The following is a 27,682-nucleotide window of genomic DNA, read 5'->3' as shown; positions in this document are numbered from 1 at the left end:
TTACGAGAACTGATTGTAACGATTAAAGTGTAGGTTATGTTACTGTTTGAACCAGTCTGATACAAGGTTGATCCTAGGAAACCATTTTCCCAGGAATTACCTCCTCCTTCTCCTGAAAGAGGAGGAGGGGCGATTTATCGCCGATCGCCTGACGTTCCAACTAACTACATGTCTAATCTTGCTGAATGCCGGAGTAAATAAGAGGATGTCTTTCAAGGCGATGAGAGGTGGGTGTTTGTGTTCCCCAAGCAGGATACCAACCCACCCAGTGGGCCACCCACCCCTATTAAAATTTTTGGGGTTTAATTTTGCTATCAGCGTGGGAGGGGGAGAGGTCAAATACAGAGGGGGAATTTTTCTTTTGTCAAGAGAAAAGAACGCAAAAGAAGAACGAAGGCAGTGTCGATAGAATGATGAAGAACAAGTCAACCTAAGACGATAAATTGATCTTCTACTTCATCTTGCTGTCAGTGCAGACTGCAGATGAGATCTTTCCAGACAGAGGCAATTTTTATACCCGTTACAATCCAGAGTGTCCCTTTTGAGCGAACTAGATCCCCCCCCTTCTTCACATTAAAAACCGACCTGGTGTCTAACTTTGTCCTCGTGGGGGAAGCAAGTAAATTGAGACAAATCTTCACAAGGATCTAGAAAATGTATAACATTTTATTGAGAAAGTATGATTTTATAAAATTAAATAATTTTATAGAATCACACCCGCTACGTTTTTTTTTGGGGGGGGGGGATATAAATAAACATTGATCTCAGGGCACTCGAAAAAAAAATAAGTCAAAAATTAAAAACCTATAAAAGTTGTCATTTTTAAGGAAAACGTTAAGGTGCAAACCAAGTAAAAATTTACCCAAAAAAACGTATAAAACCATCAAAACTAAAAACATTCGTGATTCTATAAAATTAATTTAGTGCTAAAAAATTGTTACTTCTGCGGTTTACGGAAATGATATTTAGAAATCCATTCTTATCATGAAGAAAGTGAGGGGGGGCTTTGTTAACTATTCTAACAATTTAATAAACAAAAGATACCGTAAAAATTGAATTTAACTTGAAAACCCCATCTAAAAAAAAAAAAAAAAAAAAACACCAAAAGAAAAACAGCATGATCCGCAAACTGCATTAATACCAAATATTCAAAAAAGTTGTTTTAAGCTACAGGTAAAAATCCATGCAGTGTAACTACATACATGTAACGACAACACGGCATTATTGCGACATTGATGAAAAAGAGAAAAAACGCTGAGATGTTGAAAAACGTTTTTAAAATTAATCACAAGACTGAAAAAGAATCTTTTTTGTCGAGCTTAAATAAAGATAATACTTTATAAGCCAATAAATCTAAATAAATAAGCTGAAAGACGAATTTATGTTCGGGGAGGGGGGCACCAACGTAAAAGTAAACAAACCAAATGCGAATCGACTAATTTTGCATAAGAAAACTTCCAGATGTGAAAATGCTGTATTTTTTAAACAGAAATACCCACGAGTTATATATATATATATATATATATATATATATATATATATATATATATATATGCGTGTGGATTTATTTTGTCTAAACATAAACGAATTATTTCTAAACGTAACCCTGTGTCTTCTGACTAAGGTTAATAAAAGTAACACACCATTCACAACTACAATTTGTCTAAAATAAAATCACTTCAAATAAGTTGCATTTCTCTTTTTCTAAGAACAGAAAGATATTACTTACTTTTAAGTTGATTTTACGTCCTTTGCCAATTCCTCAAATTTTAAAACGATCCGTAAAGAATTGAATGGCATTCCACAAGAAAGAGAAGAAGATGGAAAGGGAAGTGAAAAGAAAACACGAAAATGGTTAATTCGAGAACTGCGGAAACATCCGGAAAGATTCTTCTTCGTTTATGGACAGAAGAAATCATGTGTTGTGCTACTCTTTCCCCTCTTGTAGCCTGGGATTCTTTCCGAAGCTGACATTAAAACGAATGAATGTAAATTGTGTCTTGTAGTCTAAAAGACTACACGTCCTTACAAGAAGGCCACACAACACTTAACTAAGAAGAAACACTACTCGTCGTGGTGGTGACGGTAGGAGGAGAACAATCTCCGAACGAGGCCGCCGCCGTCGCCACATTTTTACTTAGCAACATTTTTAGATGTACATTCGATATATACTTTCAACAGACCTCGTTTTTTACTTTCATTTTGGTTCTGTTTTCGTTTTTTGTTTTTTTATTTTTTTTTCAAATTATTTCATTTTGAAAGTTAAATTTGAAATTATTGGAGCCTTGCAGTTGCACTCCGAAAAAAAATTCAACTTTTTTGGACGCTTACATGTAAATAGTCAGAAAAAGTTGGCGGTAAAATAAAAAATAAAAAAGTAATATTTTAGACTTTATAGTGGGGGATCACTTTCGTCTATAAATTTAACGTAAAATAATCACCCCCTTCCAGACCAGACAGCGTTTTTTAAAGACATGTAATCATTATTTGTTTGTATATTGACGATTTTCCTTTTTTTTTTTTTTTTTTTTTTTTTTTACAGAGAAGTCACCCGGAGGCGACTCGAGGATAAGTGTTAATGAGTGTACCGTGGTCAAAGGGAACATGTCGTAGTCAGCGTTAGTAGTGGAAATTTGGTAAATTGGATTTAAGGGGGTGGCTCATCAAGAATTTGGTCACGTTGAACTTGAAGACATAGTAGTCAGGTGGAAAGCAGGAAAACGGGCAGAGTTCTACCGGCATGCAGTTCTAACAAAGAAGCTTTGTTCATGGAATCTACGTTTAGGTTTAGGCACCGATAAAAAAAAAATGGGGGAAATTATTGATCATGATTTCAGCTAGACGAGTGTTTTCGTGAAAGTCAGGCAAGGACGTGAAAGTCAGGCAAAGATTGGAGTTCAGACGAGCACTTGCCATGAAAATAACAGTAAAGCGCAGAGATAGGCTCGCAACGTCTCTTCTGTAAGAAAGAGGTTGAAGGGAAGAGAAAAAGGCATCCCCCATTAGGCTACGAAGTCTATTTTGAACTCTGTCAAGGCATGATAAGCTGCTTCTAGCAGCTCCTGCCCAGATATGGCAACAGTACTCCATTGTTGGACATATTTGGCTTTTATACAGGTAGAGAATTGCATCAGCAGTGAGATATCTACTGGAGCGGTAGAACGGCCCCACCATTTTTCCAGCAACCTTGGCAACGGATTTGATGAACGTGTTTTATCTCAGACTAGGAGTAAAGGTCAGACGTAGAAGTTTGTCAAAACATGGAGTCTCCCCAAGACAAGAGCCCTTCATGTGTTTGGAGACAGTAACTTTGTTTTGTTTTGCTTTGCTTTGTTTCTTTGGTTTTGTTTTTTTGCTAAAAAATACATTAAAACATGTTATAAACAAAATAATTATTTACTTTTTTATGTTTTTTTACAGACCGATATTATGAATGAATTATGACATTGATTCTATCTAACTCCTACGCTTGATGTTCTGCCAGAATTCCAAGCCGTGTTCATTTATCTATTCATATACGAGCTCCTGCATGGTAGGATCACTTCCCACTTTTCTCTGCTAGTCTCTATCAGCCATGCCTTTTTGTTTTGATTTTCTATGAGGTCAATCCTGGACCATCATATGGTTACATATTAAAAAAAATAATAATAATTGTTATATACACTTAAAATTGTTGTATGATCCAGAAATGAGTGGTCATTACTGTCTGGTGGCCAGAAAGAAGGGTTTATCATTTTACATTAAATTTATATGCAAAAAAAAAAATCCCTTGTTCTAAATACTAAAATATTGATGTATTTTTCTTTTTCTTTTTACTGAGGTATGCACAGGCAGGAAACATATACTTATACCAGATTTCCTTTCATATACACAAGCTTTCAAGTTTTGTTGAATTCTATGGAATATAATCTTTTCCTATGACATTTAATTTTTACTTTAAGCTGATGCTTAAGGAATAAAATCAGATCCTGCTAAGAAAAACATTTTACCCTAGGTAATCTCCTCAAATGCGTTGTCCACACCAAACACTATTCATTTCCTAGACTACTTCAGGTCAACATTGTCAATCATGCATGTGTAACAGTTGCATGATAGACCTACTTAGCTTAAGTGCATGTGCAGTATAATGCATTAGATTGCGTTATGGTTTGGCTTTGTGTATGCAAGGTGCCCTGATAGGGATCGCTATGTCAGGTAGTTACCATTTATGGAAGGTCGATTTTGGGAGTCACCACTCTAGTAATGATGTTGACAAACATTGTATGTTTGCTGTTTTGCCGTGGTCACCAAAATGTAGAAATTAAGGTAAGGCAAGAAGTCTCATTCTAGCATTAAATAACAGTTTTATTGATTATCTTTGTGAGTAGGTTTGTAGAGAGAAAGAGTTAGTATTGGGAAAAGTTTCTGTGTAGAGACATTGATGAATTATTAAACAGACCTGTTGTAAGAGAAAAGAGTTTGTGTATGCGTAAGTTTGTAGTAGAAATGTGCGTCCATGTGAATGGATGAGCACAAAAGATTAGAGACAGCACTGTAGGAAGATTAGAGTTCATTTATGTACCATACTGAAGTTCAGTTGTCATACTGGATTATTTGTATTCTGTCGTAGTTGAACCCCTGGCCCGAAGGCCGGGTTGGGTTGTGTGGCATGCCACATGGAGATGTTGCAAGCTCGGGTGCCTGATAGAGAAAGAGAAAGAGAGTTTTCTGTTTAATCTTTTATAAACTTGGTCACGTGACTGAGAGCTGATTGGACAAGCCAGAAAGGAAGTATATTCAAAATCTCAAGCTATGAGAATTTGCTGCTGCTGCTGCTGCTGCTGCTGGTGGTGTTGCCACACACTCACACCTAGTCTTATAACAGTGTCAGAGTTAGGGCATGTCTGCGCAGAATCAAAATCAATATACATCAATAAGGTTTGATGCAAAAAATATTATTCAAACCAGTTCCAGTTTTGTTCACCTCTAGAAAGGATGCGCTATCTTGTTCTCATTGTTTAGCTACAAGCGACCTGCTAGAATGAAGCTACAGGATACAGCATTGGTTTATCGACAAACACCAACTTATCAAACAATTCTCGTTATGGTACAATATGCCCTTAAATAAAAGTTTATACCTATTTAGTCGTGGAAATGTTGGTTTTATTCATGAAAGATGGTGACTCTTTCTTGTTTAATATTCTATTTCAATCAAATATGGCTGGACACAACTAATTCTATCAAGTTAGATTCTTTATCCTGACTTTCTACATTTGTAGTTTGTATTTTTTTTTTTTCAATTAATCACCTTAAATCATAATTTAACTTTTACTTTTCATATAGTTGTGTAGTAATCAATGTTTACACATCAGATGTACAAAATCAAAATGTATAAATGCATTTGTATGCATGTCGTCTGTGCATACACCATCCTGAAAACATTGACTACTACAGACGTATCTCTATTGCTATCTCTATCTCTACTATTATATAAAAGGAACTTTGTCTGTATTTGTGTGTCTGTGTGAGTTTGTTTCCTATGGATTAGGAAACGGTTGGACCGATTTTTTTTAATTTCACATGAAGGTACTTGATGTGCCTGGAAGTATTTTTACATAGGTTTTGTATTGGAATGTATCTGATAAGTATTGAAAATCGATAACTGAAAAAAAAATCCGATCAAAGAAGGAATTCCGATTTTGACTGAAATGAACATTTTTATACCACCTAACATCACAATTGCATTTGAAAAGCTTTATCACTGCACAAGCAGAAAGGCTCAGCCTATAAGATCATCTGTAGATTCTTTTATATGACAGGGGCGTGTTCAAATTGAATGTTTCTTTTTAGAGCTCAATTGAACTATGATATTTGACGTTTGTAAATTTAACTTTAGTTCAAGTAATTGTGTAAAAATCATTTCATAAAATCAACAGTAGGTTCTTTGATAAGACAAGGGCGCATTTGAAATGAATGTTTTTGTTTAAAGTACAATTAAATCATGAATTGCATTTTGAACTTTAAGTGAAGCCATTATTTACAGATAATTTTATAAAATAAACAGCAGATTCTCTACAGTGCAATGTAGACCACAATGTATTATGAGCTAAGTCACTGCAAGCAGACATGTGAAGCTTCCTCCCGGTACACTAATGGGAGAGGAGTGCAAGCTAGAACAGGCAATCAATCTTAGATGTTCTTAGAAAAGTTTTGTATCAGAATGATTCTGATAAGTATTGAAACCACCAATAGCAATGGCCAAAGAGTCTTTATCTGAAAGTACATCTTTTAAACTCCTCGGCCTAACGTTCACAGGAAACATGAGTTGGAAAAATTACATTGAGAGCATTGCCAGGACCGCTGCGAAAAAGATAGGTTCTCTCTACCGTGCTAGAAAGCTACTAACGCCCAAAAGTATCCTGTACCTCTATAAGGCCACTATTCGCCAATGTATGGAGTATTGTTGTCATATTTGGGCTGGTGCATCTGCTACTAGTCTCTCACTCCTAGACAAGATTCAAAAGAGAGTCGCCAACCTGATAGGTCCTGAACTGTCATCTAAGCTTCAGCCTCTGACCCATCGACGAAATATAGCATCCCTCTGCCTGTTCTACTTCAATGGTGAATGCTCTGACAAACTGCAAGCACTTGTACCCCCTCGACGTAAATATCCCCAACAAACCTGACAAGCAGCAAAATCCCACCCCTTCACAGTTGAGATCCTTAGATGTAAGAGAGCCTTCTACTTCAGTAGTTCCTTCCTCAGAACCGCTAGACTTTGGAATTCCCTTCTGGGTTCCTGCTTCCCTAACTGTACTGACATGCAGAAGTTCAAGTGTAACATGAACCGACATCTTGCTGCCCAACTCCCCACATAGTACCCCTGTAGCTTATGTCCTTGATAGTAGCCTCCTACATCAAAGTGGCAATGTGCCTTGTTTGGGGTGAAAATGTAATAAAAAAAAAAAATTTTAGATAAAATCGATAATCAAAAATTCCGATTAAAGAAGGAACAGTCCAATTGTGAACAAAGTTAACACCTTATAAAGTTTAACATCACAGGTGCATTTGAGAAGTTTTATCGCCGCACAAGCAGAAAGGCCCGGCATATAAAATTAATAATTGGTTCTTTGATAAGACCGGAACGGGTTTGAAATGAATACTTAGAGCACAATTGAACCATGATACTTGACTTTTGTATTTTAAACTTTAATCCAAGCCATTATATCACAATATTTTTATAAAATCACCAGTAGGTTAAAAATTATCTAATTTTTTTTTTTGTTTTATTTCCTACCGATTTTCAGGATGGTTTTTGATACTAATGGTCCACCAATTACCAAGGTCAAAAGTCACTCGAGGATGAGAGTTAGTGAGATTTTCAATTGGATGATGAAACAGTACTATGAAAGGATTGAGAATTATAATTAATTCATGGGACACCTGACGGTGCATCATCAACCTGAAAGAACAGTTCGAAATGACTTATATACCATACATTACAATCATATAATCCCTATAGCCACCTACCTTGAAACTGCTAGTCAAACCTGACATAGTTATATGGAATAAGTCAGAGAGAGTTGCAACCTTGGTTGAAAGAGTGTTCCTAATGATGGAGGTCTGAACAGAGCTGAAAGGGAAAAACAGACTAAATATCAAGGTCTCATGTATGATATGAAAAGAAATTGGAATCTTAGGGAGATATCAATCATACTTATATCATATATATATATACATATATATCATATTATAGGTGCCACAGGGCTTATGAAGAAGATCCTAAAGTCCTACCTAACTAATATTCCTGGTGAACCAAGTGCAAAAGAGATCCAGACAATTCTTCTTTCTTAGAACTGCACGCCTGTGGAACTCTGTTCCGTCTGCCTGCTTCCCACCTGACTACAACCTGGATGTCTTCAAGTCCAACGTAAACAAATTCCTGATGTACCGCCCCCTTAAGTAGACACTAACGTACTGTACTTACAATAACCTTTATCCCTGAGTGGCTTCCGGGCCTTGATAAGTGGTGACCACCTTGTAAAAAAGAAAGAAAAAAAAATTGCACTTAAGGAAACAACGAGGATACTAGAAAGAGCTCTCGGTTGGTTTCAATAAAAAGCAGGGCAATGTTGGCAGCTGGTTTAGCTGCCCCATACCCAGCATTACAATCTTCAAAGGCAGAAAATAAAAAAATAAAAAAATTAAATAAATATATTATTTGTTCATTCATTTCTTTTGGCGGACTGTTATCCCCATCTTCATAGGTGATGTTGATTCACCACGTTTCAGCCAACTCATTCTCTGATTTTCTTCAGATGATTAATCACGACAGGATAGGAATGCTGAGTCTTATAACTCTATCCCCAGTAATTACTGCCTTCCATAGTTGTTGTCTCACCACGTTTTACCCAACTAATCCTCCAACCTGCTTCGGTAGGATTGAAACTGCTATCTTCAGACAATGCTTACCTGAAACCATAAAGATTTAATGCCTTTATCTACTGCACCGTAGGTCCCGAAGGGTTATCAAGGTTAGATTTTATGAATCCAATTTTTTGTCCTTATATGGTCTTCCATTGTGGGGTCTGTACCGAATGGTATTATTATTATTTTTGATTATTATTATTTCTTACTTGAAGGAGGGCTTTGTTTTCCTTTAACTTGACGACCCTTTTGTTGGAGATTATTATAAAAATTGTCTGACAGTTTATCTGAAGATTAACCCCTTATATACGAGGGTCATTCCAAAGGTAAGACCTCTTATTTTTGTAGCTAAAAAACTAAATCATTGAATAGCTATGAAGACAGGAGTGGTGCAATTAAAACAAGCAATATTTTGTGTTCCAGAATTTATTTTTCTACATAGTCACCACCATTCTCAATGTACTTTTGCCAGCTTCTTTTGATGTCTCGTTCGTAAAAGTCTGGAGCACGCTTGCCACTTATATATTTGTCACCACTCTGAAATTGAGGAATCCATCTCCTAACTCTACCAACAGCAACTACATTGATTTCATAAATGTTCAACAGACACTGATGAATGTTTATTGGTTGGATTTTTTTTTTTTTTTTTTTTTTTGCATGGAGGAATTCAATGACGCATCTCTGCTTCTGACACACGTCCATAACAAGGGTTGCTTTCTTAGAGTCTCACACCGTCAATATCTACAACAGAGAGATGAAAGTTTTAGGTCATGAATGTATAAATTCAGTCTTCATAACAATGCGATTCACAATCTTCTCTGATCCATTTGGGTGGAATAAAAAATAGGAAATATTACTTTTGAAACGGCCCTTGTAACTTGAATAAATACACACTGAATTATTAGTTATCTTGTTTTAAATAAATAAGGGATAAAATAAAAGACAGAGACGGAGAAGGACAAGAAGTTGAAACAAAATTAAAGTAAACAGAATCACAGTCAAATGTTTTCATCATACAGCATGTAAAAGCATGTGCGATACCCTGCCCTCATTGGCTGCCAACCAGTGTGATAACACAGTTTTGATAGCTCAAGGCGGAACTGCCACTCCTAATGCTACCAAACAGCTTTTGTCACTGGGCAGGGTATTAAAAAAAAAAAAAAAAAAAAAACAGATCAACAAGGAGAAATTATAACGTCTGTTTATGCTGAAGCCTTTTCGCTCTCAACCAAATCCAGCTTGACGCATATTGAGCTGTGTTCTTAAGACGATCAGAGGCAACTTTCAGATTGCGGCCCATGATTCCTATTTTTGTAAGAAACAAAATGACTGATGACAACCAACCTCAATAGGAATCACATGGCATCTCCAACCTTTTTCCACACAGTCGGCATACAGTGTCTCATATTGGTTTTTCTTCCGTTCATGTACCTCCTCCTTGTTTTCTTCCCAGGGGATTGTCAATTCTATGAAGAGGATACTTTTCTTTGAATCGGACCATGCTACAATGTCTGGCCGCTTTTCTGTTTGGATTATGTGGACTAGAAATTGTAGAGATGTCTTGAGATCCACAGAAATTTTCCAGTCATTGGCTTCATTCAGCAGCTTCACATTAAAAGTTTTCTTCTTTCTCACAGTGCGTTCACCTTCTTTATGAAACTGAATTATGGGTTCCTTGACTGTAACAGCTGGTTTGCTGTCTCACATTGTGTCTTCAACAATTCCATAATTATTTCCAACACCTTGTTATGTCGCCATGTGTACATTCGAAGTGATTGTGGGATCTGGTTAGACTTTTTTGTTTCATTTTACTTCAGTCGAAGTTCTCAGAAATCAAAGGGCCCCTTTCATTGGCCTAACACTTGATCTCTATATGAAATACATAGATATTTGAATGCTCCATTAAAGATCTCATTTATCTCTTAAACACTGAGTTAGTAAAGAAAGTGAGAACATTATTTCCCTCTCCTGATAGACAATTTTAAAACGTTATAGTATATCTTTCTTTTTGATCTCTTGGTCGTACTGGATTCTAGGACAAGAATTCATCTAGTCTGGTAGCATATCCAGCTTCATGATGTTACTTGAGGTAACATCATTTGGATAAGGTTTACCATTCCCTGTAAAAACCAGTGTGGGTTAGCTATATGAAGATCTTATTTGGGCCATGAATATTATGTGATTTTGAATATTTAGTTAGGATTTACTTGTAAGATATAGTATCCTTATGCAAGATTGTCCTGACAAACCTCTGCAGAGAGAAACCTTAGGTATCCCAAAATAGTGTCTAGTAGGCATTTAAGTTCTCTGTGGTTAGTCCAGATTGCTTGCTGATATGAGAAAGTACTTTCCATTTATTCTGTGTGTTTTTTTTGTTTTGTTTTTTTTTTTTGTTAAATAAATTGATTTAAACTTGGTGACCACATAGATGTAGACATGTAGACAGTGTTATGCCAGCATTTGCATGGCCTCCCTCACTCTCACTTTTCTTCTATCATCCCTTCTAAACATATAAACTAGTTTCAGACGTTTTGATATGCACAAAGAATTTTAGTACCCTGTTCTTGATTGCAGCAGTGACTGGTGCTAGAGTTGTGATCTAATGAACTTCTATAATTGGGAGGTGTTGCAATATTTTTATATAATTCGAGGGTATGATTTTAAAAAAATTGTGATATTCTACTTATAGATACTGGCGATAGGAACTGACCAATCAAATGGAGCAATGTTCTGCTAGCAACCAATCAGAAACCAGAATTGCTCCATAAAAATATTGAATCTTTTAGCATTAATTTTTTCGTGCCCACACAAGAAAGATCTTTGCTCTTTGCCTGCAAAAATTTTAAAGTTTAACACTTACACAGAACAGCTGCCCACTGAACACTCTTAATTCCCAGGATTTGTACAGAATAGCTATCAGAAACTCTTTTTGAAATTAAACATGGCTTTCAATTTAAAAGGATATGATCTGTGAGTCTGCTGTCAGTCACAAATGTCATTATATGATTTTGTAAATGCTTTATTTTCAGCAGCAATTAAAAGCATTTATCCAGTCTATCTGCTGCTGAAAACAGATACAGCTATTTCTCAAAAAAATGCTTTAATTTCAAGATAATGTTTCAAAACAGGACACGACTAAACCACATCCTCTTTACTTGATAACATTCCATAACATTTTATTTTTTACAACATAATTGATAAAAACAAAAAGGTCAAAGACAAAGCAGTTTCAACTGTCGCCATTCTGCCTCAATGACAAAGGACAGTTATATGCCTACTTAACACTATAATTAATCTTTATTCCTAATCCTCTTAAAGGTTCTATAAGCTCTAAGACTAAGGATTAACAATGTCAGCAGAAATTCCCCTAGATTTTGCAGGAGGTGTGATGCTAATTATTTATTCATTCATAATGAATCAGAATTCTATTGGGTGGAACAATAAAGTTGTTGCCCTAGAAAAGACGACATAATTCCATTTCCATTTGATGAAAACCAGCTTTCTTTTTTTGCTGGAGACCATCTACTAGTTGCCCAGAACGATAAGAGCCTTCTATCATGTCTAAAAGTGACACAGTGTTCAACGAGTGAGATTGGAGATGCATCACTGTACAACTCATGCTCTCTACGAATCCAAGTTATGACAACAGGACCATTGCCAGCACCCGCAAAATGCAAAGCAAGACGGTTTGAGGGCACAATTCAAAGAAGTTTCCAACCATGGTTATGGTCTTTGGTGTGGTTTCAATTGACAGCCACATCATGCCACCTCGAATCTTTGAAGTCGGCTTGAAAATCAACATTAAAGTGTACCTGAATGTGCTGAAGAGTGTGGTGATCCCCTAGTGCAATCAGGTCGCTACTGGCAAACTCTGGGTGTGGCAGCAGGACTTAGCGTTGACCTACAAGTCTAAAGAAACCCAGGCTTGGCTTCAGAAGGAATGCTACAATTTTGTACCCTTCTCTCACTGGCCCCCTCCTCTCTGACCTGAACCCACTGGACTACTTTGTTTGGTCATACGTCAAGAACATCACCAACATGACATCCTACAACACCAAAGCCAGCCTGATCGCCACCATCCGCCGAGTATTCGCCAAGCTCTTGTTGGCTCTTATGGAAAAGGTATGCTCCCAGTTCCAGACTCGTATCGAGGTGGTGATTAAGACTGATGGTGGTTACATTAAATAGATGTTAGCTCTACTACATAATTAAGTTACCAGAATTGATTTTTTTCAATAAAAGTTTTAAAATAAAGTTGTAATGTTGATTTCTTTAGGACAACAAATTTATTGTTCCACTCTGTACGTGACTCTTATAAAGAGTCACATACAAGGTGGAACATCAGAAGTCCAGTACTTTCCGGAGTGATAAAGTGATCCAATAATTTTTCCAGCATAAACTGGATGTTTGTCCTCCATTTGAGATCTGGATCAAAACAAGGGGCTTTCTCAAAGAGAGAGTTGTTCATTTCAACTAGAGTAAAACAAGGATCTGAACAATTGTGTTGAAAGGAGGAAAGCTTCGTTTTTATACGTGTCAAAAGTAATGAGGCACTGTTTTCCCCTGTTGCACTACATGATCCAGCTCAGAAGAAAAAGGGTCAGCAATATTTGGATCACAAATGTGCTTCAAAGTGCTGCCATGGACAGTTGTTTTGTCTGTACAGATATCAACAAATGATCTCAGGATATGATTTTGGAAGATCGTAGATTCCATGAACAAAGTTTCTTTCTTAGAACTGCACACCTGTGGAACTGTCTTCCGTTAGCCTGCTTTCCAGCTGACTACAATATGGTTGTCTTCAAGTCCAACATAAACAGGTTCTTGATGAGCTGTTCCACTTGTTAACAAATTTACCGAATTTCCATTATATATATATTCCACTATATTGTCCAATTGACTACATGATTTATACTTGCATAATATTTGCGAAAAATGTTCATAGTAAACACAAAATTGTTTCCATATATATTTATGTATACTTATATATTTTTGTTAAACAAATCTATCTATCTATATATCTATTATATCTATAAAAGTGAACATGTCTGTGTATCTATCTGTCTGTGTATCTGTCTGTGTGTCTATGTGTGCACATTTCCCTTCTTTTTTTTTTTTTTTTACACAGTGGTCACTACTTATCAAGGCCCGGAAGCCACTCAGGGATAAGGGTTATTGCAAGTAGAGTACATTAGTGTGGAGATTTGATGAAGTATGAAATATAACCGTTAGCACATCTGCGGTAAATCTTGCAGAACGGAAACCATATTGTGTGTCACTAAGAAGATTGTTTCTGCTGAGATGGTTTACTATTTCTCTATTTAATATGGATTCCAGCAACTTACTCATAACACACAGGAGGCTTATTGGTCTGTACTGAGAGGGAGATGACTTATCACCTGAATTCTTAAATACAGGGCATACTGATGAGGTTTTCCAGGGAGTCAGAAAGCACTTCTCCTTAATGCAACGCTTAAACAGTTTAGTAAGTATGGGAGCAAGTTCTGATTGAAGCTTTTTTAACACTATAATTGGGATGCCATCAGGGCCAGTTGCTTTACTGGAATCAAGGTTCTTGATTAGCTTGGCGACCTCATGCACAGATATTTGTATGTTACCTAGCGTGTTCTGTGTTATAGGAGGAAATATGGGCAGTTGATGGCCTTCGTCGCATAGGGTAGAATTAGCTGCAAAGTTCTTTGCAAATAGTTTGGCGTTGTCTGATGCTGAAAAGATGACCTCTGGTCCATTGATAATGGTTGGGATAGAACGCACACTACTGTTCAGGATCCTATTTGTTATTTGCGAAAACTGGTGGGAACCAAACCGCTGATCAGCTACTTTGGATTTAACAGACTGGGCATATAGCTCTCTTGCATTTTTAATATTCTTTTACAGTGGTTGCTGGCGTTCCTGAAAGCAGCTTTAGTTTCAGTGCATCTATTACATTGGTAGTTATGGAAAAAGTGATTTCTGTGCACGATAGTAGCAGCACATTCTGGGGAGAACTATAGCCATGTGCATACATGTTTCAGTGGAATCTCAATTTAGAGAGATCCACCTCAAAAGTTTTTTTTTCGGTCTGATAAGGTGGGTCTCTCTAAGTTGAGATTCCACTGAAACATATGTAACCAATAATGTTTGTACAATAAACATACTATATATAGATAGATAGATAGATAGATAGATCAACGAAAAGAGAAAAGGTATACATGATTTGCGTTTTTGTGTTTGTGTAAGAGGAAAGAAATCTACTCACATTTTTGTGGGTTTTTTTGCAAAAAAAATTCATCAAAAAATTTGTATTTTTTTAAGGAAAAAAAAAAATATTTCTTCTCTTCTTATTCAATTAAATTGTTTTCAAGTTTAAGGTTAAAAATCTTCTGTTCCATTAGCCAAAAACAACTACCATTTTGAAGAGTTGAACCTTTCTGCTTTTTTAATAACGCTATGTCACAAGGAATGAAAAGGAAAAGGAAAAAACAGAAACTGATTCTGTTCCTGACAAAGATGTATATCGCCGAAACTAAGTTGATTTTAAATTTTTTGATCAAATGTTTTTGTTTTTTTTTTAAATTCTGCATTGTATTGGTTTCTTAACTTACTGTAAAATATTTTCTTTAAAAAGTTTTTTTTTTCATAGTGTAATAAAATATAGTGTTTTTGATTTTCTATCTGCAAATGTTTTTTTAGTGAAAAAGTTTATTTTTGTGTTTTTTTTTTCTTTTTTGAAGAAAAACGATTTTGAAGTTTTCTTCTGTAAGAAGAAATGTTATTCTTTTGTTTTTAACAAGAAAAAGTTTCAGAAGTTTCTCTTGTGTTAAAAAATGTTTCCTTAGCTGAAAAAGGGTGTTTCATAAATGATTTTATGCTATTTCTTAGTTCAGTCACACAAATTATTTTAGGTGAAATAGGTAAGGCTCATGGTTCTTTTTTCCTTTGGTCATCATTCTGTAGTTAATTTCATATTTTTTCATTGTTTGTTGAAATAACTTCTAACTTTGGACAAGTTGTTTTCATGTGTCATTTTTTTTTTGTTTTGTTTTTTTGTTAGGAGTCTTGTATAACTTCACGTTCGGTCACCATTTATAAAAGAGAAAGAGCTCATCTTAGCATAGATTGTTAAGACTAACTTTTATAACACTGTTGTAACAACTAAAACGGCTATCAAACAAAAGGACAACAAAACCATTTTATAAACAACAAAACGTATTTATTTAAGTTACCCACATATACATTTTTAGGTGTAGGTTGAAGAAAGTTGGATAATGTCAGAATAAAGAAAGTATTTAAATCAGAAAGTTTATTGGTTCTCTATCTTCCATGAAAACAGCTTCACTTGGCATCGGTGATGGAGAAGTAGAAAACATGTTTCTTTGAAGGTGTCAAAAAAATCTTTCTAGCTGCTCTCAGCAATTCCCGAATCCTCCTGGTACAGTTGAGATATGCCATGGAAACTGATTGATCAGTTTGTGAACAAATCATCTGACATGAGCTGCTCTCTGAATGAGAAAATAAACGTCGGTATTTATAACTGCTACATCTATTTCATGTCAAAAAAAAAGACAAAAATTTGAAAGATGGCAAAGTTCGCTTTATCAAGGGAGGCAACTATAACAGTCATAAATAAAGATTCTTTTTTTCTCTTTCAGAAAAATGTTCCTGTGATGTAATGTGGTCACACACTAACCAATCAGCTTGCAGGGAGCATTGACTTCATGTGTTCCCTAAAGAACTACTTCAGTTTCTTTTGGAACCACGGTCGGTTAGCAGGGAGATCCCTAAAAGCAACAAGGAAAGACGTCCCCTTTTCTCTCTTTTCTGTCTCTGTCCACTGGACGCTCAAGCATCAACTATCTTTGTCTCTAGAAGATAACTACTGACAGACCTTCACTAACCGAAAGAATGGCACTTGTATAGTTTAATCAAAACATTAAAAAATGAAAATATCGAAAAAAAAAAAAAGTTATATTGTCATATCTGTTATAGAATGAAGTTCTCAAAAAAAAAAATTCACTTAATTTGATCAAGTAGTTTTTTTTACAGCGAAAAAACAATTTGTTATGATACTGATCCAAAAATAGCCATGTTTCGATTTTTAGGAAGAAAAGCTATGATTTAACATGGGGAGGGGGTGTCAACACTTTAGACTGTGTTATCTCCTCCTAGCATGTTCTAAAAATGCAAACATTGCTACCTTCAGCGCGCTGTCATAAAAACGTGTTTTTCCATTGTAAAAAAAAAAAGCTCCTCGATCAAATTAAGTGAAATTTTTTTCAGAAAACTTCAGTCCAAAACGGATAGGTACAATATAACTTTTTTTTTTTTATATTTTCATTTTTTAATGTCTTGATTAAATTGTACAAGTACCCAAAGAACTTTCTACACTTCTTTTGTTATTGAATCACAATCCAACATTCTTCAACCTATACATTATAGGTAATTGAATAAAACCTTTCATTTTTGTTATAATAAAGGTTTTATTTTTCATTTCGGGCAACAGCTTTCATTACTTACTAATGATATATAGGAGTTGGTCTTAACATCCACTGGTAAGAACAGCTCTTATACAACTTCAGCCTTGGAAAATACCAAACTTGCTCCCCGCAGCATCTACCCCTCTGATCCTTAAAAAAACAAAAAAAGATTCAACAAAAAATCAAGATGGCATCAGGAAATTACAGAAAGCAAAGGTCACCAAGAGGTTCAAATAAAATGTCCCATTTAAAGAGAAAAAGCTTACTTGGAAAATGTCAGGAAAAATAAATTTGAATGACACAATGACAAGAATGTAGGCTGAGCAACAGCTAAGAACAATTATAAAAATCTCAACGTCAACCTTAATGTTTAGACTAAATAATGAGCCTTACAAAGGGGAAAATTCTAATTTTCTAAATTAAATGAACTTACTTTACTTTATTGCATAATCCTCAGATGATCTTTGCACATTTTCTGGATGCACAAATCTTCCATATTGTTGTGTAACTTTCCACTGTTTACATACATGTGAATCTGGTCAGTTCAATGCTTTGGAGGCTTATAATAAGGTCTTTAACAGAGAAATTCTTCATGTAGTATTTGGTAAACACAGTTTCAGGGTCTCTTCTGCTGTGTTGCCAAACCAGTTAATTTATTGTAAATTATAAATCGATAACAATAAGCTACCCCTTTTCTTTCTTTGTTCGTTTGGCTTACTCTTCTTTTTTTCTTTCCTCTTCACTTCTTTTATTATCAGATTTTACATCGAGAAGCAATTTGGATGAATACAAAAACGCAAGTGACTTTAATTGCTATCCTTTCTCTTTCTCCGCTTCATTAGGATGCACTTTCTCCGTCATTCCCAAAAGCAAAAAGTTTTCACAGCAACATGTGAACTGAAAATATTTACATATTTTTTAAATATGATTATTTATAAAAACATTTCCACAGAAATAATTAGATTTTGAATGTAATACTCGACTAACTACAACTACTATCAACAATTTTTCCTACTCTCTATCTGTGCCTAATTCTAAACACAGATTCCATGAACAAAGCTTCTTTCTTATAACTACCCACCAAGCTGATTACAATATAGTAGCCTCCAAGTCAAACGTAAACAAGTTCTTGCTGAGCCGTCTCCTTAAATAATTCAAATTCTGCCCAATCTACACCATTAACGATTACACACTACCACCTCACACTCATCAACCCTTACCCTCGAGTGGCCTTTGGGCTTTGATGTGGTAACTCCTTTGTGAAAAAAAGATTAATTCAGCCAAAATATTGTGAGAATAACACTCAAGATGAGAACACTGGTTTAATAATTCAAATAATACAAATTTTTCATCTTTCATTTTCAAAAAAAAAATCTGAAAGTGTTTTTTTGTTTTTTCAATTTCCAAATTTTTATAAAACTTTTATAGAACATATTTACCATTCTCTCATCGTTAGCTTAAATGATCTCCACTGTGATTTGCTCAGCAACGGGTGTTTTGTTTTGTTTTTTGCTTCATCTTTCGAATTGCAGATATGACTTCATCGAAGCAAAATTAACCCATGTTTGAGCAAACAAACTGCAGCTCAGGCCAGTCGAAAACCGTACTGACTTTCACGTCATTTACAGTTCAACAAGATACACCTGAAGACGGTTGGAGGTTATATCGGCCAAAACGTTGGAATTTTGTTGATGTTCAAAGGTTTTTCTGACTTAGCTTTATAATGGTTGACAAACGGACAGAGTCTCGGAGGAAATATTTACTTAGATTTCTATATTGTTGAGAACGCCTTATCTGTCCGCTTCCCCAACTTGAACTGTCTAGTAACTCTATCCTGTTCCCCGAACACGTGATGTAGTTTCTCTGTAATATCTGACTTCTAGTGGGTTTCGTCTAGGAAGCTAATCCTTGACCACACCCTTTTTTCACTCGTGCTAAGTGCACTGAGTCTATTTCTGCTTGCCATCAGTTTATCTTGACATGTACTTGATGTATCCCTCACTAAAATTCATATTAGTTAACACAATTTCTACTTACTGGCATAGGGTCCCAATTGATTCCTGTAGATCTCATCCGCCCCCCCCCTTCTTAATAAACCGCAGTTGCACTTCAGAAGAGAAAATTTTTATTTTAAAATACTAGATCTTTTTATTACATGAAAAATAAAAAATATTCAAAGCCTAAAGATATCAAAAATGAAAGGGAGTTGACAATATGGGATAAATTAGAACAAATAGGGGAAACAAACAAAAACTAAGAAAACGAAAAATGTGTCTAGCAGTCAAACATATCCTTTGAAAATATTGAATATATCTGTTTACAAACTCAACAGACCCTAGCCTAAATTGTTTTTAAATTAATATTTAGAGCGGTTCATTTATAATCTTAATTTAAATGAGCAATTTAAATTATATGATTTATAATTTTTCTTTGTCAAGATTTCCATTCAGTCTGGAAAGATAATGTACATCCCCTGCAAGAGTGACTACTCATATAATTGTGAAGCAAGAGTTACACAGTTTCTAAAAACACCTGTCCTAAATCGGCACTGCTTGATTTGAATGCCAAGAAGTTTAGGACAACTAGAAACAATTCTGAGATAAGAGGAGACCGCATACAGCGCTTGATATGACACTAAACCATGAAGTATGCATGAGAATGGCTAAAGAATGGGCTTATTTCCATTCATTAAATTGGTATGTAATTAGTATGCAACTTATTACTGAAAATGCAACACAATTTTGTGTTCAAGAATTGTTCATCCAATTTTCATTACCGACACTAATTCTGATTCAAACCATTTTTTACCAAACTTTCTGACACTGGCAAAAGAATTGTGGCAAAAGAGAAACAGTTTCCTTAAGAACAGCTTCCAATTTTGAATTTGAAAATTGACAAGTGGTATTTTTCAGAAAACTATCTCACATCATTTTCGTCCACTTAGACTTTGGCTAATTTTTTTTTTTTAAATTGTCAAATAAAATACAATTTTTTCAAGAATATTTTGTATTGGATACATTATTACTATGACATTTAATTTCTTTAACGTTTGTAATAATTCATATTTATAAAAAAACAGCTATTAAACTATTTAAGATATAAGATAAAGTATTTAAATTATATTTTAAAACAAATAAACATTCCAATTATAAAGAGCAAATAAACTATTCGGACTAAAAAATATTTTTATTATAAAACAGTTTGATTTGATCATTTGTAATAAAGGAAACAAAAATCATTAATACAAAGCAGGTTTAAATTAAATGTTGGCACGCTTAATTGGTTATACCCAAAGATACTATGATCATCCAAAATGGCCTCCACCAAGGCCAAGGACCTGCGCGAGCCTTTTCAAGTCTCACACAAAAACACGCGTTCACATTTCAAGCTATATTACTTGTCGCATACATACGCGCACACAAACATACGCGCCCACGTCCACACACGTACATATATTCACGTTCGCGTACATACACTCACATTCGCGTGTACATACACACACGCTAACGTGCACACAAGGACAATGTCACTTCCCCTTTCAAAGGAAATCCACACATGCGCAAAAGACCGGCGGAAACACCTATAAAAGAAAGAGCAATAAGCGGCTTCTCCCTTTTTAGGCCCAGCTTTCAAGCTGGTCAGTCTACGGACTGACCGCGTGCCTCACATCATTTACTACTATGTGGGGCAAAAAGCTAACAGACCGTACGTACACATTCTCATTCTTTCTCTCTCTACATATACAACTTGTCCTTGAGAATACCTTCGCGTAGCTGACTGCTAACATGGCATACAGCTTAACCGCTATCCTTTTCTTTGTCTACACGCTGGACTGCCATTTCTCGTTCCATTACATTACTCACTTCTCTTCCCACGCGCGAACAAACGATAGTGATCCGAACTTGAGATGAACACACATTTCCTTTTCTTTCTACAACACCAGTCTCGCAATGAGCGATGGTTACACCCGCACGGACATTAACACATGTTATATCTAAAACATTCATTCTTTCAACAGTAAATAAACGACACGTTTATCTTATCCATCAATTGAGTTTTTGTTTCCTTCAATTCCATTCGTTTCATTATTTTCTTGTAGCGAGTTAGGGTATTATTATATCCTGGTCCGCAACAGACCACACTATAGATTGATATAATTATACTGAACAAATAATACAATAAAAATTTTTTTAAAGAATAATAGAACATAGTTATTTGTTTAAATCGATTTTAATTATATGTTATGCGAATTAGATGTACAATCAATTTGCAAAAGCTTTGTAAGAATAGCATTTAAGTGAAATTAAGCTTAGTATAATTATGATTTCAGAATAAGTACCTATTTTGTTTCAAACGTTCCAACATTTTTTACATTTATTCATCTATATCCTATCAAAAAGTTTTGTTTTTTAGTGTGTCTGTTTCCATACAAGTAGAAACATATATTAGTTGGCAAAAAAAAGGCAACGTACACATTAATAAGACGGTAGTCTTTACAATGTCAATACCTGAGCTCAACTCTTTGGTAAATTTAAATGATTTTTTTAACTGAATACGTGTTTTATAACTTAAAAAAAAATTAAATAGCATAAAACATTAGATAAATAATTTTTAAACTAAGTAAACTAGTTTTTTTGTTTGTTTTATCCATTTATTTATTTATTTTCATAATCAGTAAAAAAAAAAATAAGCATAAAGGTATTCAGCATAAGTTTATAACGAATTGTTTTTGTTTAAAACATCATTTCTAATGTTTTTGTAAAAAAAAAAAAAAAAAAAACGATGCATAAGTACATTCATCGTAGTTACTTATGCAAATAGTAAATAATGTATTTTCCCCCACAAAATTTTACAAATATTTTTCTTCATACTTTGTAGCAACCGACACGCACTAAAAGCAGGCAGGAGCTAGTTCTAATGAGTCGAGATTTGAAATCCATTTTCTCCCTGGCTTGTCCAATCACAAGCCAGCTCTCTATCACGTGACAGAGTATATAAAAGGCGAAATCCAAAACTCTCAACCCTCTTTCTCGCTGCTTTGCCCAAAAGCACACATCGCCTGGGGCCTAGGCGTGAGTATAACAAGCTAACATGGTGGCTTTGTAAGCTCACATTTATTTCCATGTGTGATGCCCTAATTCTTTTTCATGCTAAAGAACATACACCGACACACACACACACACACACACATACACATACACATACACACACACACGCACCTACTCTTTCTTACCACGAGGCACTAACCCTTTGCCCTGTCTCTACTATCGGACGCACGTTCCTACATACATAAACACACTGAAGTCTTTGCCCTTTCTTTCTCTTTGAACCGATTTCCTTCATACCAACGGCTACTAGCTATAAACACGTGTAAACGAAACTGAACTATTCTCTCCTTCAACCTGCCGGCATGATATCAAATCTATCTGTAAACACATTGAACCCGCTTCTCTCTTCTACTAACGCTACTAACGAAAATAACATCTCTATAACTTGCTCTAAGGCAATAGAATCTTGTTAAACACTGAAATTGGCATATCCAGGCAATGTACCAACACAAGTGAAAGCATATCACGTGACACATGTTTTTAATTCGTCTGGGGGCTGGGTCTTGTAAGAAAACCATACTTTCTTATTTAGATGTTACTTTTGGGGCATGGCTTATTTTTGATTTTTGTTTCTGCTTTAGTTTTTTCAACTTATACTATTGGTCAATTAATATTAAAGGATTACAATACATGTTCATCCTATACAACTAAACTTTAATTATCATGGAAATGAATATCCCTTTATCCCATTTACCATTTCCATTATAAAATAGTGACTTGTCAACGTCATTTATTGTTTTATAAATATTTAAGGAGAATAAAAAAGTAGACGTTGGGTTTACTTTCGACAGCCTCATAACTTCTGCTTTCCTTATTTTATCCTTTAGTACTCACATTCCATGAGTGATGTTTCTGACAAAGGGGGAAGAATTGCTGTTTTATGAGTCAGAATCTATTCATCTAACATTTATTGTTGACTAGTTTTTGATCTTGAAGTATATATTTAGCTCCTTACATAAAGTGGTTTCATCTCTTGTCTGAAGCAATTTTCATTAAAAAAATGTACAAAGAAATACGCATTGGTCTTTATTGGTGGCTTGCAACTATTAAGTTTCATGATGGTTTTCAAAGCCTCACCCTTCAGTAGATTTTGGAGTTTACGTTTTTTTGGGGGGGGTGGGGTTCTAATAATTATAGTTTAAACAGTTGTTTTATCAATATATAATTATTACTTTATTCATCTTTATTCAGTGACAAGTTTCCAATTCTACACAGAGAAGTCAATATGTTTTAATAAATCTGAAAGAGTGACTAAGTAACAACTTGAAAAAAAAATTTAATATTTGTACAATTCAAATCTTTCAAGGCTACATCAAAAGATAAAGATTAAATCATCGAATAAAAAAGCAATTGAGTTATATACTTTCTATTCTCTTGAAATGTTTAAAACAAATCAGAAAAACAAAAAATTAGGCACAAGGCCACTCAAAAATTGGGGAGGGGTGTCTATGGACATCCTCGTCACTATACCTTTTCTAGTCTATGCTGATCCTAGCTAAAGTTCTCATTCACCACAATCCCTCAAATACACCGGTGGGGGTCGTTCTACTTAAGACTTTCGAATCATTGTGTGTGTATTTTTTTTCTTCTTTTTTAACAAAAGGCAATTGATAAAATAAAAATGATACATTTTGGTGTTAATATGATGAAACCGTGAATCAAATGATGACATTGTTGGGCCGATTAATTGGGATCAGAATTGGGAATTGGAAAAAGCGGAACTTTTGAGGATGTTGCGGGGCCGGTCGTCTGGGGACAATCGACCCGACAACTAACTAGGTAGACACGGACAAAAAAGTAAACAGCAAAAAGGCGAAGAAGAATGACAGACACAGTTTGTTTGGTTAATAATAGATATATGTCTTGTATTGTGTCTCGGCAGGGTTGGTTAAAAATGATTGGTGAGTGCAAGTGTGTCTTCACAATTGTTCATCAGTCTGCAAGTGCGTCTGCAGGGTTTGTAGTGTGATTGAAAGTGCTGTGTGAGTGCAAGTGAGTCTGCACGTTCTTAGTCTGCAAGTACGTCTGCAGAGTCTAAGGGATGAGGTTGAATGTGCTGAGTGATGTGCAAGTGGGTCTGCATGTTCTTAGTCTGCAAGTGTGTCTGCAGAGTCTAAGCAAAGTATGGTGGAAGTCAGATGCTTGCAAGCGAGTCTGCAGTGCCAAGTACAAGCGAGTCTGTACTGAGGTCAGTGTGCATCGTTCATGTTGATTGGATACCCATGCGTCAATTGAATCAACAAACAACCAGTCATTGAGTTTTTCAATGTGCGTGGGGCAACTAACTCGTTTTTGAACTGGTGACTTCTTCCATAATGTCCAGTCGTTGAGTTTTTCCATGTGCACATCGCAGCTAACTCAAATTGGTGTGAGTTCAATGTCAGTTGTTATTGCTATCCACGGATTTTGTGTGTGTGGCGAAAATCCATGAGGGTTCGGGTTATGATGAATTAAGTTGTTGGAGAGAGTTGGTAGGCCTTAAAGGGTGTTGTCGATGTTCACAGAGCTTAACTTTTTACATCTTGTATGAAGTCAAGAGCTCGGTGTTGGTATTGTGCTCAGTTAATTGAACTGTTTGGCCGTGGTTGGTTGGCCAAGTCTGGGTGAAATGTCATCTTCTTCGAACAGCTACAGTCTGCATTCAAGGATGATGTGGGCTTTATTGTCATCCTCCTTGCTTACTGCTACTTTCTGCATGTGGCTTAGGTCACATCGGGATCACCATTTTTTGTGAGGCTAGTCGTCGGGGGACAATCGACCCAACAACTAACAAGGTAGACATGGGCAAAAAGTAAACAGAAAAATGGCAAAGAAGAACGACAGACACAAGTTGACTGGTTAAAGATGAGGGTTCGCCTTTTATTTGCAAAGGAAGCAAAAATATTGTATGATCTGGATGCTGGTTGTCCGGAAGGTTGCACGTCACTGGAGGCTAAAGTCTGGAGGGGTGGAACAGGTACTCTAGATGTAGCGTGGTTTAGGGTTGCTTGCTGGGTCTGGAATGATTGGATGGACATCAGGCCAATTAAGAACGGACGGTGAACACTGAGAATGAGGTGGTCAGTGTTAAGGAACAAACAACACTGAGAATGTAGGATCAGTGTTTAGGAACGAATGACACTTAGAATGTAGGGTTAGTGTGAAGGAACAGACGACACTGAGAACGTAGGGTCAGTGTTAAGGAACGGATGGTCAGTCGGTAGGGAGCCAGGTGCAGGCAAGGTTGCAGGTTGGAGGAGCGAGGTTGCTGCAAGCGAGGCTGCAGGAAAGCTGCAGGAGGAGCTGGAAAACTGCAGGAGTGAGCTGGAGGAACCAAGGGCTGGAAGGCTGCAGGAGCGAGCTGGAGGCGCTGGAGTGAGCTGGAAGCACTGGAGACTGGGAGTGAAGTTTGCTGCTGGTGGGTCTCAGGCAGCAAGCAGTAGTGAATCGCATTAGTAGAAAAACTTATTAGCCTTGGGGCTGGTTGTTTAGCCCGGATAAGAGTTGTTTGAACTGCTGCTGAGACGGCTGGTGTCGCTGGAAATCCTTCGGCTGGTGGGTTCGGCCGACGTGACTGGTAGCGTCAGTCATCACTTCGGGAGCCTCCTACTGGTGCCTGGCCGAAACTGTCTGGTTGGGCCAAGGCTGGCTGTATTCATTTGGCCAGCGTGATGTTAGAGGCATCGCTCCCAATAAGGCAAACAAATGACTAATTAATTCTAGAATTAAATTTATGCGATCAAAAGTAGCTTGGGAGTTTGTTAATTCCATTTAAATTAATTTTGTCTAAAAAGTAAAAAGTCAATTGCCTGAATTATTGGCGTTTTGTTTGATATATTTGAATTCCGACGTGTGTAGCGAAGTTGATGATGAAAAGAAAGGTAAGGTGAATGTGTTCATATGTTAGTTCGTGTTAGCCTATAGCGTCCTTTGTTTAAGAGTGAAGAGAAACAGCAGGGGTGGAGAGAGAAAGAAAAATGGAGGCGGTGATTTTGAAACCATGACAAGGGTATCTAAATCAGAAGAATCTGTGCCTATTTCCTGTTGCCAAAAACATTTCTTTTAATTGTTGTTTTTTTATTTCTTTTGTATTAGTTGTTTTTTATTGTTTGCTGATGCTAATGATAAAATAATAAATATTTATTGATTTTAAACTACCTGTGAAACAAAAATTTATAGATGACCTCCAACTCTCACAAGTGTGTTTTACTTTTGTGAAAATATTTGCACATATCACATAGGCTTTTGGAGTAATCTGGAAATTTAAAAAAATTATAATAATAGCTAAATATTTAGAGATTTTAAAAGAATTAGAATCGGGAATGGTATTAGAATCAGAAAAATCATTGGAATAGTCCTATCACTACAAGAAACCAATAGAAAATTAAGGTATTTACTCTTTAGTATTATAAGTTTCAATGTTTTGCTAGAAAATCTATTTATCAATCCATGGATGTATCTTCTACTGTTTGCCAAGATACTTGTGACCTAGCAGTCAAAGCTAAATTTAATTTGCCTGCAAGGAATCTGTATAGCAGTGCTGTGATTGAAAATGATTCTTTTGGTAAGTTGTGCCTATGACTGTGTGTAAGTTGTCACTTAAATAGTTAATGCTAATGAGTGCTAGGCTCCCAAAGCAACTCTTTCTGATTGGCGGAAGTCTGATGTCGGTAATCAATCAAGATTCAGTATGTTGATAGAATTGACCAATCAGTATTAAGTATTTTAACCAAGAAACATTGAATATTTTACACACTTTTTTTTTTTTTTTTACTACTTTTGTTGTTATTACTGCTGGAACAAGGGTTTCAGAGTTGTCTTGATTGTGTCATGTTCCTTTGACTTTTATAGTACAAAGAGATGAAAGCTTCAAGTAATTTTATATATTTCAATTCTGTGTGAAACTTTATTCACTTATTTCAAGGGGGCAAATGAAGATATTAGAAATGCTTGGTGGAGCATGGTTCAAAAGGATTGGGAAATAATGTATAATGCTACAGTTAGATAGAAATGGGCAAGGTTTCAGTAGTTTGGGTTTACTATACTTAACAATCTCGGATGGTTTTTCTATTTGTTGCATGATCTGTTCTTTTCTATACACTTATACATATATTAACTAAAGGCATTTCAGACCTGAATTATTTCCCCTTTTGCAGTGGTAGAAGGTGTGACAATCTGTGATTTGAAAAAGGTTGCAAAAAAGAATCCCCCCCCCAGTCAGGCCTCTGATAAAAACACTCATAAACATATGTGTACTATGTACACACATTTCGTGGTATGTAAGACATTTCCCTAACATACATATACAAATCCTTTTCAGACTTTATTGTACACTTTTTTATGGACACAATCTCAAGGCAAACCCTGTCGGGTATGCGAGGAATAAATGTTTTTTTGTTTTTGTTTTTTTTTTTTGCATATTTGTTGTTTCTTTGTTTTTTTTTGGAAATGCTTGCTTTAGAACATGTATAGGGAAGAGACGTTGCCAAAAACGGTTAACTCCCTCAAGGTTTTGACTGAGGCAGTCCATTTTCAAGTATGGAACATAACTATATACTCTAGTCAGAATTTAATTAAAATGTATCTATTTGAGAAATACTTTTCATTACCTTGGAAAACATTATCAGTTTGCACACTGTTTAAAAATACTGAAGATTGTTTTTTTTACATCGCAGTAACAACCAATTAGTTTCCTATGAGTAAGTTGTTTGA

At 35.7% G+C, this 27,682-nt stretch overlaps 2 protein-coding genes across 2 annotated transcripts in view; one reads left to right on the top strand and one right to left on the bottom strand.

Moving 5' to 3' along the window:
* Window positions 1-2,251, bottom strand: part of LOC145294011 (cAMP-dependent protein kinase inhibitor beta-like) — a 233,701-nt gene extending 231,450 nt beyond the window's left edge. The window contains exon 1 of the mRNA XM_080140968.1: window positions 1,730-2,251. The gene's annotated coding sequence lies outside the window, so the exon portion shown is untranslated. The remainder of the gene's footprint in view (window positions 1-1,729) is intronic.
* Window positions 2,252-3,420: 1,169 nt separating this feature from the next.
* LOC145294012 (DNA-directed RNA polymerases I, II, and III subunit RPABC4-like) overlaps window positions 3,421-27,682 on the top strand; it is a 47,651-nt gene continuing 23,389 nt past the window's right edge. The window contains exon 1 of the mRNA XM_080140972.1: window positions 3,421-3,532. The gene's annotated coding sequence lies outside the window, so the exon portion shown is untranslated. The remainder of the gene's footprint in view (window positions 3,533-27,682) is intronic.

The sequence above is a fragment of the Euprymna scolopes genome, chromosome 15, assembly GCF_053919585.1.
Source record: "Euprymna scolopes isolate OS-2025 chromosome 15, ASM5391958v1, whole genome shotgun sequence".
In the NCBI taxonomy this organism is placed as follows: domain Eukaryota; kingdom Metazoa; phylum Mollusca; class Cephalopoda; order Sepiida; family Sepiolidae; genus Euprymna; species Euprymna scolopes.
This window is presented reverse-complemented; position numbering and strand designations above follow the sequence as displayed.